This window comes from Lolium perenne, chromosome 5, assembly GCF_019359855.2.
Source record: "Lolium perenne isolate Kyuss_39 chromosome 5, Kyuss_2.0, whole genome shotgun sequence".
NCBI classification, from domain to species: Eukaryota; Viridiplantae; Streptophyta; class Magnoliopsida; order Poales; family Poaceae; genus Lolium; species Lolium perenne.
In genome coordinates this window covers 33,542,230-33,548,283 of record NC_067248.2, presented here as the reverse complement: position 1 = coordinate 33,548,283, position 6,054 = coordinate 33,542,230, and the positions used below count along the sequence as shown (strand labels likewise).

General features: G+C 46.9%; 1 pseudogene; it reads right to left on the bottom strand.

Moving 5' to 3' along the window:
• Window positions 1–1,399: 1,399 nt before the first annotated feature.
• Window positions 1,400–4,255, bottom strand: LOC127303109 (uncharacterized; annotated as a pseudogene).
• Window positions 4,256–6,054: the final 1,799 nt, after the last annotated feature.

The following is a 6,054-nucleotide window of genomic DNA, read 5'->3' as shown; positions in this document are numbered from 1 at the left end:
CCGACGGAGCGGCAGTTCGTGGCCACATGACCCGGAGCGTGGAGTGGTTCAGCGCGCATCGTCCGCGGAGGCAGTTCTCGGAGGGAGACAGGTCCCGGACGAAGGCATGGTGCCGAGCTCAGGGCCGGCGATCTGCGTGACGGCGAGCCAGTGGGAGGGCCAGAAACTGGTGCGGCCTCCACGGTTAGGGGAGCGGTTCGAGCGTTCGTCCCCATGCCGCTGCTGCGGTTGGCGCTAGACCACGAGGTGTCGCCGTTCCTCACCTTCGACCTGGAGGCGCACCTCCACCTGCTCCACCCACGGTAGACCCGGCCATGGACGAAAGGGTAAACAAAGAGGAGGGGAGGAGGGGAAGGAGGGCGAGGCCAAACCAGGGAGGTAAAGAGCAGCCGCCATCACCGATCGCCTCGACATCGCCGAAACCCTAGGGAGAGGACGGGGAGGGGGTGTGTGGATAGGGATGGATGTCGTGGGTGTGTGGATGGGGATGGACGGAAAGGAAAATTTTATTTTGGAAAAGATGTTATTTTGGAAGGACAAGGCGGGAGGACATGGCGCCAGACGAAATTTTGGTGGGAGTGATCCGTGGGCGATCTATTCCTCTTTTTTGATTGGCTGGCTCTTTTCATCTTTTGCAACTGACAATTAAAGGGCATGATTGCTGGAGTATTTTAGAACTAGATTAGGGGTTCACCTAAACTGAGTCAATTCCTATTTTCATCTTTTGCAACTGACAATTAAAGGGCATGATTGCTGGAGTATTTTACACCTTGGTTTGGATGAAATGAAATGATGCATGGACTAGCACACGTTCCTTGTCCCTCCGCAATCTGGTTTGGACATGTCCTTCCTCCACCGGAACATGCGGTGCCTCATCATCTTGGTATGTTAGGCCAACACCACCGGGACCTTTTTCTTCAGTCTCGGCCACACTCCACAAATGCCTATGCTGGAATTTTTGCACTACTCGCCAACTTCCACCGTAAGCGGTGTCTGGCACATAAAATACCTTTGTTGCTTGTGATGTAATAACAAAAGGAACATTCTTATACCACAACCTTGCAGTGTTAATGCTCTTGAAATGCCCATCATCTCTAAGTCCTGGATTCTTCCCGCCACCAACATGAAACCAATCACATCTAAACAAGACGACCGAACGGTGAAAGCCTCCACTAGAGTTGTACTGCAGCTTGATGATGCTTTTGAGCTGACCGTAGAAGTCAATAATCTCCTTCTCATGGTCTCCCTCTGTAAGGATACCGCTGTTTTGTGTGTTTCTAAATTTCTCGCGGTCAACTGTGTGGTAACGGACACCGTCAACAATACATCCTGAATACACTCTCACTCGCCTATCCGGTTGGCATGCCAAATCAAAAAGATCAGCACTCACTTTCTTCTCCTAATGCAATTTTCCAATCTGCACCAATAAACCAAACCATGGTGAAAAACACACACACACAAAAATTATGGGTCAGTTGGTTCCAAAGGCTAAAGAACTCACACGATCCTGAAACCATTTTGCAAAATTCTTCGCGAGCCATCTATCAACATTGATTCGGCTATCTTGCTCCTTCAACTCTTCCTTGCATAGGCTGCAAATGCCAACAAAAATATGTAGTTAATTAAAACATCAGGGGGCTAAAAAACCGGGTTCCTTCCAACCAAAGCTAATAGATATAAGTGCATAGGAGATGACGTACTCGATATATGGTAGCACCTCGGAGCAACTTTTGAGCACATAGTAAACCATCTTGTCATAGTCAGCACCATCGGCCTCTAAGTATTGGCAAGCTCCAAAGAACTTCACACCGTGCTTGAAAACCGAGATATCACCGGTATGTGAATCATCCCGCGCACTATTTCTGCCCGGCCGATTAAATCTCGTCTCCACATCATCGAAGTATCTTGAACAGAATGTTAAGCATTCATCAACAATGTATGCCTCGGCAATCGATCCTTCAGGCCTAGCCATGTTTCGAACAGAACGCTTACATTTAAGGAGCCTTCTTTCGATCGGGTACATCCAGCCGTACTGTACAGGTCCTCGAAGCTTTGCCTCTTCTGGTAAGTGCACGCACAAATGAACCATCAGGGTGAAGAAAGCCGGAGGAAATATCTGCTCAAGTTTGCAAAGGATAATTGGGATTTCTTTTTCAAGCCTGTCAAGAACATCCAGCTTTAGTGTTTTGCAGCACAACTCTCTAAAAAAGTTTCCCAATTCAGCAACCGCCTCATAGATTTCCGGCTTCATCATTCCTCGGAGTCCCGCTGGTAAAATCTTTTGGAGGAGGATATGACAATCATGTGTCTTCAATCCTTGCAGCTTGCATCCATCAGGCGAAATGCATTTTGCTAGATGAGCGGCGTATCCATCTGGAAATCTCACCGCTCTTATGAATTCACAAAATGCAATTTTTCTTCTTTACTCATTGTGTACCATGCTTCTGGCATTTCAAACGACTCTCCATCTTCAATAGGTTGTAGGTGCAACTCTTCTCTTATTCCCATATCTTCCAAATCGAGCCTAGAGTTAACCGTATCCTTGGATTTCCCATCGATGTTCATGAATGTGCCAATAAGGTTATCACATATGTTTTTCTCGATGTGCATCACATCGAGATTATGCCTCAACTTCAGATGAGCCCAATAAGGGAGGTCCCACAAAATAGAACTCCGGCTCCAGCATTGACCTTCCTCGCTCTTTCTTTTCTTCTGAAGCTTCCCTGGCCTCACATCTTTCACCTTGTCAAGTTGCTCCTTCAGTTCAGTTTCAGTAAATTCCTTCGGCTTGCCACGGCTTTCAGCCTCACCATTAAAATAATTTGCTTTTTTGCCATCGATGGTTGTGAGGAAGCCAACGGCGGTGCCCAATGAAGCATATCTTGTTCCTTATTCTCTTCGAGCAAGGGTCTTTGTCACAGCACACACATGCATTATAACCTGCCGTGACCCTCCCCGACAAAGTGTGCAACGCCGGGAAATCGTGTATGCACCATATGATCGCAGCGCGCAGATCAAACTTGTCGGGACTCAGTGCGTCATAGGTACGCACACCTTTCCACAGCAGGAGGAGTTCTTCGACGAGGGGCTCCATAAAGACATCAAAATCTTTTCCTGGAGAATCTGGTCCCGGGATAAGCAAAGCCATCATAAGGTTGCATTCATCCATGCATGCCCATGGCGGTAGATTGTACGGCATGATGAACACTGGCCACATGCTATATGAGTTGCTCATGTTGCCAAATGGATTAAACCCATCTGTGGCAATGCCGAGCCTTATGTTCCTTGCATCATCTGCAAAATTTGGATATTTCTTGTCAAAATCTTTCCATGCTTCTCCGTCAGCTGGATGGCTAAGCTCATTCTCCACAGGTTGCCGCTTTAGCTTGTGCCACTGTACCTCCTCTGACTGTTCCTCCGAAATGAACATTCTCTGGAGCCTTGGTATCAAAAGGAAGTGCCTCAGTACCTTCTCAGGTATCTTCCTCCTCCCATCTTTCCATCGAGAAGCGTTGCACTTCGGACAGTTGTCAAGCTTGGCGAATTGCTTCCAAAACAACACACGGTTATTGGGGCACACATGTATTGTATCATATCCAAGCCCCAATCTTCCGATGATGCTCAAAGCTTCATCATAATTTCTGGGAATTGAACTTTTGGGGTATTGCAATGTTAAGATCCGGAGTATCGCGTTGAATGCGGCATTGCTTATCTGGTAGTAAGATTTGACATGGAGAAGCTTCACGGTGAAGGTAAATCTTGAAAATGTACCACCATCACTTGTTGCACGCTTCACCTCCTCTATCAACTCAACAAAGATAGTCTTATCTCCATCACCACCTTGTGGTTCTGACTTGTACAAGTCCCTGAACAGGTCAGGAATTCTGTCATCCTCATTCCCATCTTCCTCCTCCAAACCATCATCCATATGTTGATCATCTTCTACAAAATCATCGCCTTCATGATCAACATGGTGTGCCTCTCCATCAGGTTGATCTTGTTCAGGTTGAGGTGCATGCAAAGGCTCTCCATGATGGATCCACCGATCGTAAGTGCTTGCCATCCCATACATCAGCAGATGAGCCTCTACATTTGCTAGAGTTTGTTCTTCGCGGTTGAGACAGCTGCGGCACGGGCAAAGAACTTGAGCATCCTCGCCAAAACTTCTGTGAACAAACTGCATAAATTCTTCAACTCCCTTTGTATGTTCAGTAGAGAGTCTTCTAACCCCCTTTCTGATCCAGCTCCTGTCCATCTGCATGCCAAAGACCAAAAAATGTTGAAACTTCATTAGCAATGCCAGTAAAATCACTAGACATGACAGTAGAATGTTTTCCACAAATAAAGAAATGCACAAACTAAAGCCCTGCAGTTTCTACCAAATAATCTTATTATAGTTTCTACCAAATAATATACAGACCATGATAACTTGTTCTTCTACCAACTGAGCAACAGAAGTCACACAAGCAACAAGTTAAATCAGAGCCAATAGGTGTTCTCTGTCAGTTTCATTAGTAGTTTTTCACATAACTGCTGAGGAGGCAATTTGGAGTATGCAGAGACTAACCTTCAGTATTAACCAATTCTAGATTTTACTTGCTATCTACAGCATGTTTGCAACGAGAGATACAGTTTTAACCCAACATATTTATTGTGAATAACATGAGAAAAACCTTGCTGCAGGGATACAAACTTCCTCCTAAGTCATACTCATTCTATTACTTCATATAACAAATTTACAGTCAATTATTCTTAGAAATTAATTGTCACTATTTATAGACTGATTTATGTTTGGAGAGAATTTGATTGACCCTATGTCAAATTACAGGAGATAATAGACCTCGGCCACTACATGACTTACAGGGAATGCTTACACGTAGCTTATACTACAAATGTTGATTGCGTCTAGCAGATTTTCCAAAATGAAAAGGCAAACAAGACAATCTTAAAATATCACTATCTTAGTCACAGCCCACCAACTATTAAACTTTTTTTTTGCAGGTACACCAACTAGTAAACTTGATGGAGAGCATAAGAGAAGTAGCCTGAACAAGAATAATGTATAAACCGGCAACATAAGCTGAAAACCACACAGTGCAACACACTTGATTGTTCAAATTCCCCACAGGAGCGAAGGAATTTTCAGAAAATCGCTGTCTTTCTGAACTAGAAAAGCAAGTAGACACTAATCGACTTACTTCAGACCCAGGGACAGAAGCTAAGCTTCACTTCAGGCCAATTAGGATGATCACACAACTAGAAGAAAGCAGTCATACTAGAGAAGAAAAAACTAAGGACCAACATGGAACTGTCTGCCCGAAAGCGACCACAGCTTCTCTATGTACCCAGCTAGTATGAAATCCATCATCAAATCATCAGTAATACATTGAGGCGGATGTGCTTACACGACGAACCACTGACCACATGGCGAAAATCGGGAGTTCACCGCGTCGGCGCGAGTTGGGCGACTGCTACGCTCGAATCTGCACAATCCGGATACGGCAAGCAACTCTGGCTCGCGCACCTACGAATTCTACAGCCTTGGCGGCACCGTTCTACTATTGTACCGATCGATGGGATGGACGGAAACGGGGTAGGATGGGTAGGATGGTGTTTTATATTTTCAGGTGGCACAAAATTGCAGCCCAAAAAGGCCAATGACAGAGAGGGGAAAGAGGAAACGGTGCAGACCTGGAGGTGTCCGCCGATGGGATCTCGTCGTGGACGGGGGCTCGTCGTCGAGCGGCTTGGTCCTGTCGTGGCTGAGGCGTTCCACCGCCCAGGAGGCCACCCCTGCTTGGCCGCAGTACCTTCTCCTCCGCGGGTCACCTCCAGTTACTACCGCATCCGTCCCCGCCGGTCGCCTCCGTCGGTGGTAAGAACGATCGAGACAGTGGCGAGGCGCTCCAGCAGGTCTACCGTCCGGAAGACACCCCCTTGCTCGGCCACGTCACCGCCCCCTCCACTGATCGCCGGCCACCGCCCCTCCACCGGTCGCCGGCCCCAGCCCCCTCCACCGGTCACCGGCACCAACCGCCCCGTATCTGCTCCGGT